Source organism: Sturnira hondurensis, unplaced genomic scaffold (genome assembly GCF_014824575.4).
Source record: "Sturnira hondurensis isolate 20B ecotype Veracruz unplaced genomic scaffold, ASM1482457v3 Scaffold0005279, whole genome shotgun sequence".
Classification (NCBI taxonomy): domain Eukaryota; kingdom Metazoa; phylum Chordata; class Mammalia; order Chiroptera; family Phyllostomidae; genus Sturnira; species Sturnira hondurensis.
Window position 1 is genome coordinate 15,087,497 of NW_028077910.1, and position 12,433 is coordinate 15,099,929.

Below are 12,433 nucleotides of genomic sequence, written 5' to 3' on the forward strand. Positions count from 1 at the left end.
AGAAGAAACACAAGGTAAAGATTGGGAAGATTGCTTAATGCAGTGTTAATAACATGATTGAGTAATAGCTGTCCAAGCCACACTATTTTAGCCTTCTAGAAAGAAGATTAGGAAAGAATCGTTTGAAAGGGTAAAGACTACAGTTTGGAGCCAAGTACTCATGCTCTTGAAGTCAACTGTGCAGAAGACATGAAATAAAGTAGATAACCTGCAGGTTCATCTCTTACATCCACACCTGTTCCAATACCCTGCCCATCACACAGCAGGACCGTCCACAGCCACCACTACCAGGCACTGACGGCTCACATCCCAGGAGCAGATGCTTCCCTTCAGTGCCCACAATTATCCCACTTCCTCCCTCACTTAGTCTTCAGGGAGTGTTCATAAAAAACAGCAAGGCCTGGAGCCAGCAGAGCTTACTACCACCAAAGCCTTCACAGGTAAATATCTTCATAAAAACATAAATTTTGGTGTTGCTAGCAGACAACCAACAGCAGAATTAAGTACCTCCTCTCACAAAATTGTTCACCACACTCAGGCTAAATCTGAGTTTCAGAAGCAACAGCAACATTTCACTGTTATGTAAATGAGCCTAAGATGGCCTCTGTGTATTCATTGCAGTCTGGGACTCATTCTTTCAAACGCCAGACTCAAGTTTTAATACTTCCAGCTATTAAACAAAAAATAGCCCAGACAAGCAAATTTGAGTCATAAAGAGCCTGTCTGCTTTGCATATGCCACAACATCTCAACTAACGGCTATTACCTAGTGAAAAGATAGGGCCCTGTAAACTATAAGGCCCAAGCCACCGCTGCCTTCCAGAGCTCTCTGACCCATAGGTGCCCCACCTGGCTGCTGAAGGACATCATGAGGACATGCAAACCTTCTTCCTGGTTCCCTTCTCCCTTTCTCGATGCTGGGACCCTCCCCATAAGCCTCTGTCTGTGTGGTCTCACGCTCTGAGGACTTCCCCCTGATGCAACCCTGTCCACGAACCATACAATAAAGCTGGTGTGGCTTTGCCTCTTGTAGTCATATCTTTTTCCTAGATCAGGCCCTAAGTCCCTCACTCTCCTATACACTGTTATTTCATTTCATGATTTAATTCAGTTAAGTAGACAGCTGGTCACTGAGATCTTCCGATTTGTAATGCAGCATGTTGAGCAGGGTACAAGGGGAGCTTCCTGTCTTCAAACTTCACACTCGCTGGTTGAGGGAGTTAAGAGACTCACCTACAAGAATAACAAATAGGCACATAGACTTTGAAAACCAACAGTCAAATTTCAGTTCCACTGCTCATTCACAAGATGAAGTTCCTTTACTCTGGCAAGCCCCTGGCTCTTTTTCTGAAATATGGTGGTAACATTACCTTATGCATAAGGCTATTGGCAGGATGGGATGAGATGACACTTGCCTAGTGCTTGCCCCAATATTTCACACAGTTTATAAATAATCTCTCTCTCCCTGAAGGTAGTATCAAACAAATGCCAAATGTGTAGGACCCTCCTTTTTCTCCTTTCCAGAACTTACAATAATAATCAAATTATGAATTCTATAATTGTGGGGTTTTTTTTAGGATTTGCTTTCTCCATTAGAAAATAAACTTCAGAATGCAAAAAGAACTAGCAACTGTATTGTTCCCAAGATACAACAAACACAAAATACTTATGGAATAGTGAATGAAGTAGTGAAAAAAAACCAACAACAGGTGCTTTACGTCCTGGGAGAAGGGAGCAATGGTGGAGAAATGGCATAAACAGAGAGAGGCTTATGAAGGATCAAGACTTGACTGGGCTTGCTAAGAAATTACCTCCGTGAAGGGGGGAAAGGAGAAGGTATGGGCAAAAGCATGAAGATGGAAATAACCCACTGAGTTGCCAGACTACTAGTAAATAGTCTGGCTGAACAAATCCTTCCAATGGGAATAATTAACAATAAGGTTGGGAAAAAAGGTTAGGACAGGAGCTTAATGGCCATTTCTAAAGACTCACTTCACCAAAGAGGCAAGTAGAATCCAGTCAGACTCCTGGATATCCCCAGGCCTGAAATCATACCTCCCAAACCCCAAGCCCCCATCACTCCCCAAATTCACACTGTGAAATTAGAAAGACCACAATTCTCATCCCAGGACCAAGCCATGATACACTATATTAATTCCATTAATTGAACACCCAGGGTGGAAATTCATCTAAATTACTAGACACCATGATGGAATTTCCTGGGTACAGGGTTTTCCTTCTGAATTTTAGAGCTTACTGTGGCCAATGTTGATAACATAGGTGCAAATAACAAGTAACTTTTCAAGTCTCTGGGCTAATCACAAAGGTGTGTATTCTCCCAGTTAGAGGCCATCTGAAGTCATCAAAGAAGTAGTTTGCCTGAAATGGAAAGTACCTGAATGTCTGGTCTCCTGCTAAGCAGAAAACTAATCACTGATTCCCCCCAACCAAGGCCTTAAATAACCCCCTAAACTCTACAGAAAGCCCAGGTACCCAGCACATTCTTTTTTAACAGGGAACTTACCCAATTTTGTTTTGATGTTTATGTAAACTGTCCTTCAAAACTGATGGCTATTATGAAAAGCAGCAACCTAATTTTAACAACACACCACCTGGGTCTCTCTGTGTCACCTCAGAGAGGTGACACAGAGGTACGGGGGAAACTGACATGAACATGAAGCTAATGCTTCTTGCTATGCCATAACCATCAGCAGTTCCTTCCCTCTGATCCCAACCTCTTGTGTCTTCCGGAAGCATCCATAAATGACCCTGTAGCAGGCTAATTTATTAGCTTGCAAGTAGGATCAGATCTCCCACCCTGAAATGACAAGTAAATGGGTAAGAGATACAGACGCTTAAAACCCATCCCCCTATTTTTCCTCCAGCCAAAATGTTTTGTGTTGTTGTGAGTCTTTATGTAAATCTCCTAATCCTTCTTCGTGACTCCAGAACATGCATAATCAGGACTTTTTGTTTTTGCTTTAACCAAAGGTTTCACTGAGGCAGCTTTTGCCTATTACTCTCTCTCCTGAAGACCCTCTGGGGCTCTCGTGTGCCCTTCATGTTATTTCAGACCAGTCACTTGGGGAGCTGATGACCTGGGATGGCTGGCCACGTTCTCCTCTTTGTAAACACTATTTGTATTATGTGGCACAAGACAAAGGTTATGTATCAAGCAACAGATAGAGGTTGGGGTTGGGGGTGGGGGTGGAGGTGGGGTGGGGGGGAGGGGAGAGAGAGAGCAAGCAAGTTAGCAGGCTTCACTAATCAGAGATTCCCATTTTGTATTAAAAAAAGACAAACATTACAAAGGAGTTGCCATAAAACTGTCAGCTGATTTCTCCTACAGGCAAGAAGGGGCTGGGAAGAAGTATTCAAAGTCATGAAAGGCAAGGACCTACATCCAAGATTTCTCTATCCAGCAAAGCTATCCTTTAGAATGGAAGTGCTTTCCAGATAAGGTCAAGTTAAAGGAGTTCATCATCACCAAGCCCTTATTATATGAAATGTTAAAGGGATTTATCTAAGAAAAGTAAAAATAAAAAATAGGAACAGTAAAATGACAACAAACTCACAGCTATCAACAACTGAACCTAAAAACAAAAACAAACTAAGCAAACAACTAGAACAGGAACAGAAATGGAGATCACATGGAAGGCTACCAGCAAAGAAGGGAAGAGGGGAATGGGGGAAAAGGTACAGGGAATAAGAAGTATAAATGGTAGGTACAAAATAGGGAGAAGTTAAGAACAATATGTTACCGAACAAGGGTCCGAGGGGGGGCAATACTTGGCCCACCAAGGGGTGCCAAAAACTGCTACAGAAAACAGGGGCCCCTCCCAAGGACGATACACTAATATCTATAGGGCTCTTCTGTCCGCCGCCAATTGGAAAGACATCTCTCAATGCCAGAGATTTGTGAAAAGGAAACAAAATGTTTATTTAATGCTATTCAGGCCTAATGCCTTCCTTAAAATATTAAAGTCTTTAAGGGTATACACCTACACACACACACACACACACACACACAGCGCTCCCATCTCCCACTGTCCCAACTCCGGGTACTGTAAATCAGGAAAAGAGCACACGTCCGTTTTTCTCCCAGGCCGCTGGCACGTGAGCTGTGTCGCCTGCCTGTCCAGGCAGGATCTCCAATTAATCCAAAGTCATGTGGCACCTTTCACTGGCAAGAGTTCTTTGTACCAAGTTCCAGTCAAAGTCTCTCCTGCTTTCCAGGCCACTCAGCCAAAGGGAGCACGCCAAAACTGCGTGGGCCTCTTCTACCAAAGCCGCACTCCACCAAAGGCGCGTCTTTCTTCTTCACCTAGCCGCAGGGATCTCCACTCTGGCAAAGCTGCGTGGTTTTCCCTTTCACCTGGCCAAGAGGGGGGTCTGCACTCTGCTGAAACCACATGGCTCTCCCTCCTAATGGCTACAGGGGTCTACATCTTTCCAAAACAGCGTGGCTCTCCCCCTCACCTGGCCAAGAGGGGGTCTTCACTCTGCTAAAGCCACATGGCTCTCTCGAAGGCACTCTCTCAGAGAAGCAGCCCCAGTTCCAGCCTGGTTCGCAGCCACTCACTTCCTGGCCCAAAACTTGGCCACAGCTATTTAACATATCTATAAAACCAGTTAAAGGTTATAGATATGTCAAATAACCATTCCAGAGGTTAGCTGCAAAACTGTTGCTATGCAAAACAGCTCTCAATGGCCCTGCTCCATTTGTCCCTTCCCCCAACTGACACCTGGGGCGGGGGGTGGTGAGGACATCCTAATATTTCCTCCAATATTCCTGTACACTTTGACTTCTGGACACCATTCTAAATCTTTTCTGGGCTCCCCCTTGGCTGCACCCTGTATCAAATATAGAAAAATGTAGAAACTAAAGAACTTATATGTATGACCCATGGGCAGAATTAGGGGTAGGCAGAATGTGGGTAGGAGAGGGTGTGAAGGGCAGAGAGGAATAAAGGGTGGGAAATGGGGCAACTATAATAGCATAATCAATAGAATATGTTTTTAAAAAGAAACACTTAAAAAAGCATAAAAGATTACATGCAAAATTTTAGCAGCTGTTAACTCTAGATGGTAGGATTATGAGTGATGTTTTTTCCTTATTTTTGTTCATCTGTATTATTTTTTTCTAATAGGAACCTGAATTACACTGTGTAATGTTTTATAGTAAACTGTAGGTTTCCACCTGGCAGGATAAGGCCACATTCACAGTCTCCCACAGACCTTGTGCCCCAAGGCCACCATGTAAATAACCCCGCCAGTAGTCTTACCTCCCCTCTGCCCCCATTTCCTCTCTTCCTCTCTTTACTGTGGGTGAGGAAAAAGCAACCTGCAAATAACTAAGTATTAAAGTTATATTTGGTTATTCAAATCAGCTTAGACAACATAACCTTTACAGGACTCTCGTTAACATGTACGCAAAGAGTTTTATCAATCCTAAACGCAAATACAGCATCCAGTTTAAAAACACCTTATGTTTCAGCTGAAGCCAAAGCAATGGCAAGCCCTATAAATTCCCTAAGGTAAGACCAGAAATGCACCGAGTGATATATAATAGCCATCTCCCAAGGAAAGAATAAGGAACCACTTATGAAATCTCACCATGTAGGAAGACTAATGTGTCTATTAAAAGCAAAAATGTGAACTCCAGGTCCTCCCATCGGGGACTGATTTAAATGCACTTTTGCTAAATTAACTATAGAAGAAATCTGAAGGAGAAGGTTGACAATAAAGTCATATAAAACAGCACATCCTTGGTAGAAATAACTTATATAGTACCACTACAATATAGAGCGAATGAGCAAATAGGTTAAACAATAGTTTTTTAATGTCATAACTATATTGTTTACAGAAACAATGCCTTTTTCATCAAATTCACATCATATTAGTAAGAAATGACTTTCAATATTCACTTTATTGTTAAGAAGAATAATTCATTTTAAGAAACTCAAACATTCCTGAAAACGAACTCTGTTTTATAAGTTGAATGTTTTTCTAAACTAAAGATGATTGTAACCCTAGAAACCCAGCACTAAAGGCCAGCCTAATATGAAGTGTGTGACTTCTAATTCTATCAAACTCGTTACAGATAACAGTTTACAATATAAGCACCTTCTTTTTCCTAATCTCTTCCCTCTTATTTCCCTAAATGTTTAGGACTTTTTATCATGCTTTTAGGGAGCAGGATGTGTTGATCATGTAGCCACTTTGGGTTAAATTCAAGTTCATTTCTGTCTGTTACATAAACATGAGTTTATTAAAAGCATGAAGAAGTATGTTGATGATATCTTAGAAGCCAGGAAGTCTTTCCCTAAAAAATGATTTTAAAGGTTCCACTGCCCCCACCCCCACCCCCACGCCCACCTTTTTTAGAAAATATAATTAAGCAAGGAAGATATTTAACAGTGTAAAAAATGTACCTTTTTGAACAAGGAAAACATTAATTCTCCTCCACACAGCAAAGCAAGAACATCTGTTAATCCATCTCCTCTCTTTGGCTTTTACAGTAAGAAAGCTCAAAGGTTCTGTAGATTACAAGAAAAAACACACACCCAAAGGCACAAAAGAACGAGAAAAGCAACCACCGAACAGGCAGCAGTAACAGCAGGCAGGGAAGGTACCTTGGGTACTGTGCCCGAGGCAACCAGGAGCCTTCAGTGTGTTGCAAGACACCGGGCTTAGTTAGAGCAGATGTTTCACATTCACCAGAGAAGCCTGGGTACCACACATGCCTGCCCGCCTGCCCACCCACTCAGTAAAGAAAGTATTACTGGATTGAAGGGTTAGTACACTCTGTTCAAGTCCCTTGTTCTGTTTCTTTAAGGGTTCTGGAAATTTTAAAATAAAGAAAAAGAGCAAGAGAAGGAGAAGCTGTTCTAAACTGTTGTTCAAGAACATGGCTTCTGCCCTGAGCCTTGTGGGGGAAATGGCAAAGATTCAATAAGCCAGTAAGCTCATAGGAACAGGGAGAAAACCAGTACCTGGTAATGCCTGGGATACAGTAAGGAAGAGGTTTCTAATTGACATTGAACCAGAGAGTCCATGTCATTTGAATGAGCCACAAACAATAAGTTATTTTTCATTCATTCAGCCAACAAACACGTATTAAGGGCCTACTCTCTGCTAGTGCTATTTTAGGTGCTGAAAACACAAACTTAAGTAGACTGAAGAAGGTCCTTGCCCTCATGAAGATTACCAGGGATAAATAAAATCAAATAATATAAATGCTAGAAAATAAGACAGAATAGAGAAAGTCTAAGGGTAGCTGGGTAGGGATGAGTGGAAGGAAAGGAGACTGTTGGCTATTTTAGATTTGGGGGTCAGGATGAACCCATATAAGCCAACAAGAATTCTAGCAAGGTCCACTTCAGCTTCCTGCTAAATGCAATTTAAGATGTGCTGCCTGGAAAAGATCCAGGGCACTTAATCAAACAAACATGTACTGGGCCCCTACTGTGAACCAGACAGTGCTGGGCACTAAGAATGCAGGCAAGCCAAAGACACATGGTGTCTGTCTGCATGAGGCTTGCTGTCTATGAGGGAGGTAGGCATTAAGGATATGGCCACAGAAATAGAGGGTTACATTGCAAAAAATGTAACAAAGGAAACTGAAATAGGTCCGCACAAAAGCTATCAGGAGTCATCCACACTCAGATGCTTTCTGGCTTCCTCAGCTAACTGAAATCAGGTGAAAAGGGGGAGGACAGGGAGCAAGGGTAGGGGTGTGGACAGGCTCCAAGCCTAAGCTCCAAGGCTCCAAGCCTTACTGAATGCCTGGACAGGTAAGAAGGTACCCTGAGGGTGGAGAAGCTCATAGAAGTGGGAGGTGGGGCATGTGGGTGAACCCAGGGGCTCTTAGGGCTGAAAGGCATCTTAGCCGAAGTTTATCAAACCCACACCTATTTCTCAGGTGAGGACACTGAAGCCCACAGAGGTTAACTGGTTTGCTCAAGGTCACAGAACAAGATAATGGAAAACCTACAAACAGAATCCTAGTTTACTTGATTCCTTTAATGTCAGTCAATGAAGTGTTTCCTTTAAAACTTATATTTTAACTTAGGATGAGAGGAGAGGAGTGTGCTTTTCCTCTATTGCCAGACTTTGATTATAAATAAGAAAGGGATAAAAAGAACTACTAGTCAGAATTTTCTACCTGACTCAGAAATACCACACATATAAGAAATATCTGTAAGTCGCCCTTAAAATGAATCGGAATTTTATTTAAAAATAAAATGAACCTCTAAGCATGGTACACATGAAATTCTCCTCTTAGAAAAGGGATTTGCTGGGGCTCATTAATTCTGAACCAGGGGTGTTTTCGGCCCACCTTTCTTTGGGGTGCACTTTCATTTCTGTGCTTGTACTTTTTTAGGCATGGAGCCCGGCTCTCAGAGCCTGCTGGGTACAGGCGTTTGGAACGCAGCTGCTGCTGGACACACGTGCCAGTGTCATCCCACAGCCGAAAAAAAATGAAGACAAACCACTGTTTATTTCTCAGCATAAACCTTTCAGTTACTTAGAATGGTGATGCTCTAAATAGCTGGAACATGCTAAGTGGTGACTTATCTTCATTCCCCTGACATGGAGTGGAGCAATGTCAATGCAGCCTGTTCACGGGTCGGGTTCGGCAGGGCGCGGGCGGCTGGGGGGTGGGGGTGGGGTAGGGGGGGTGGGGGGGGTAGGGGTGGGGTGGGGGTGGGGGGAGGAGTTCCCACTAAGAACAGGTGTCCTCAGGACAAACTGGGACTGGAAGGATTAACAGTCTGAATGGTTTGGAATCACTACTACACACTTCCTCCAATGATGAAGGGGAACACTTAATCTATTTCTCTCTGATAATCCTTTTAAATTACAGGTTAAGAGCCCTGGCAGTCACTAATAAAGACAGGGTGGTTTGCTATTTCTAGAATGTCATATCAATAGGCAGTTACTTGCCCAAGCTCAGCTTCACTGGCCACAGGGCACAGTGCTTTCAGACAAGAATGAGAGCATCGAACTCTGCTAGATTATTCTTAAAGGAAAAAACAAACAAGCAAGCAAACAAACAAACAAAAACTCCTCTAGTTCTTTTTGCCCCGTTTGCTGAAACCATTTAGAATTTGAAAATGCACTCTCAAAGTGCTGTGGTCTCTCCCAGATGCAGGAGGGCACAGCTCCACAGGAGGGGGCTCTCTGCACCTTCCCCGGGGAGGGGAAGCAACCAACATCTCCTCAGTGTTAGCCTCCCTTATCTAACGCCCTGCTCCCCATTTGCAAAAAGTGGGAAGGGGGAACACTGGTATCTGTATCTTTTATTCTACTGAATGCCTTTCTCTCTTCTTCCCTAAATCTCCCAAGGTAGTAAAAGGGTCGGGCTTTTGTCTGATTTCCCTTGCTCAAGGCTCCTTCTACCATGAAAGATATGAAAGAAAGCCCTATGGGTTTGCTGTCATTGGCAGGAGGATTGTTTCCCATTCCTTCCTGTGCTGAGGAGGGAAATCCTGATATTTGCAAAATTCTCTCTTCACACAATAGCTCAGATTTAGAGGACATCACTTTGTTTCATGATCCTACTTTGCATATCAGAAACTGATCATTACCAGGCCATCAGCTTCCCAGACTAGCTGGAGAGGCTCATGGGCTCAAAAAGAAAAAAGAAAAGAACAATAATTATTTTGTCAATAGTACTCCCTTTACTTGTAGATGCTACCAGATGGTAAACATCTATGTGTTTCTTTTGCAATTACAAATAATGCTACAAGGGTAGGCAAACGTATTTGGCTACATGTGTGAGTTTGCTGATAACAAAATACTAGAAAAGGGAGTTCTAACAACTTATATTTATGGATAAATATATTTGCAAAACTTAAAAGTCAAAATGGAACGGCAGCAAAGGAGTGAGAAGTAAAACTCTGCAATTGTGCTGGAAAACAGGATGCAGAAACATTACCAAAACAATTTATCCAGACACCACTCACATTTCTCATGCCAAATGTGAAACTATTGGAGAGAAACATATGAGGTACCTGCTTTTTCATTTCAACAGGTCAGATTTCTCATTCAGTTTCCCACTCAGTTCATAGTTCCAGGCTATTCTGGATCGTGTTTCATTTGCCCTTCAAATTTTCTTTCTTTAAGATGACTGAAAAAATGTGAATGAGATACAACGGCTTTATACTCTAGGTCACTGGTTTTCATATCAACCAGGCCCATAGCAATGGTTCCAATAGAAAATAAATAACTTGGCTATCACTGTGGTGACTTATTCTCCTATAGTTGATTTCCTTCCCAATCTTATTTCTTCTTTCCTTTTTGATAAATTAAAACGTCTTTTATTACAAACATTGAATTGGAATTTCTATTATATTATATTATGTTATGTGTTTTGCCGTATGTTTTAGGGTCAGGCTTCTCTTATCAGCCTCTCCTCATTTTTACTCTCCCTAAATATTTTTTCCTTATTTATCTCCCATCCCCTTTCCTTCTAGTTTATTTAGGTGTGTCTACCGTGATTCATTCTGTCACCTCAGTATACATACATGTGGCTGTCTTTCTTTTTAGACACAATTCATTAAATGCCTGAATTGCAAATCACCTCCTTACATCCTTCTAGCTTTTCCCCCATCTATACTTTTTTAAATGACCATTTTACCTACCGTCATTACTTCTGCTTTGTCCTAGCAAAATTTTCTACAGGATTACATACAGTTGGGAAATGGAAAGAACGACAAAAGCAAAGAAATCCACCTTAGCTCTACTTAAGAAATTAAGCCAGAAAAATACTATATTTAATCTTTTTGTGTAAACATCTTTTGATGGGGCTGCATTGCTCTAGTCCTTTAATCAAAAATAGAAACCTGCTCAAAATATTTTCAGAAATTGTGTGATGACCCAGTTAAGGAGGATGTCACTGTTGATGTAGAGATAATATAATTATCTCAAGACAAGGACATAAACCCCTGAGCCAGATGGCTTCCCAATTGAATTTCTCAAGAAATTTGGAAACTTATTACAGGAACCACCCTGCACTCCCAGATAGAGACTAGCTTTTTTTCTTTTTAACCAGAACATAAATATCACAGAAACATCTAAGTGATTGAGTTTTATGTAAATCAAATCACCATAGACTAAGGCCTCTGCGTCACCATTTCCTAAGATAATAATGTAAGGTCTCCTAAAGGAGAAAAGAAACAAGTGTAAGTGTGATTTCTATAAGGCATGGTTTACCGTGTGTTTTTGAGTGCCCTGAATGCAGGCACATAGAATGCTAGGAGGACTGCAGAGGGTCAGGACTTCCTGGGAGTACCAAGGAAGCAAGAAAAAAAAGTAATGAAGACAAATTTTTTCTAAAAACCATTACCCACATTCCTCCCCCTAATGCAGGCTCCTATTCTGATCCCATCCCTCAGTCTTATGAGGTTGTATGTATATGCATGTTTAGTTTTTACAGGAATTTGTCATCTCTGGCCTGGCTATCCTTATGCTGAAGGTTAACACTGACAGAGGCAAAAGAGCCATATGTTGACCCCCATGATATTGGCAACCAGAAAATGAGGTTAAAATGGTAAATCACTGCAGTGCTTAAGTAACCCCACACTCCCATTTGGCCTTGGAGCATCATTCACAGCAGCAAAAAGAGAAAACATTCAACTCAGAAGAGCATGAAGAACATAGATTTCAAGGTCAAGGCTTAGTACTATATTGCTTGAGTGTGGTGAAGAATTTTGACCACCATATGACTTTTTAGATTATTTGTTGATTACTGGAATATTTTCCTTTCACTTAAGCCAGGACTGAGTCACCCCAGGACTACTTGGCTTCCTTAACAGGCAGCCGCAGCAGTGCTGATACCGACTGACTCAGAGGGTTGCACAGTGAGGGGGTCTGCAGAGGTGGCATCTCCTCTCCACTAAGCACGGTGGTGCTGTTCTGGCTCCTCTTCCACTTCCAGAAATGGAACTGGAGGCAGGACATGTGACTTGTCTCACAGGTGGTCAACATCATACCCGCCTACACTGGAGTTCTCAAGATTAGAAGCTTTTGAAAGCTGAGACTGCATTTGTTTTCCTGCCATAGTTTAGTTAATACAACATCTCCGATACCTGTTTAAAAGCAAATAAATTATCTAAATAGGCAAAAACATTTCAGGTGCTTACAGGCAAAATTAAAGCAATCTGGTTCTTGTGCCAGTTCCCCATCTGCACCTACCTAGTATGAAGACAAGAGAGAAAAATAAGGATACTATTTTAATAAAATTAGCTGTAATAATATTATTATTACATATTATTAGTAAATACTGTTAATTCATGTAAATTAGATGCACGCACACAGAACAATATGCATTCTTAAGAAAATATACAAACAAAAATGTATTAATTAAAGAAGCTGAAATTGTTACAAGTAAGGAGGAGAAAGAAGGAGTAGGGCATGAGCATAAAAGA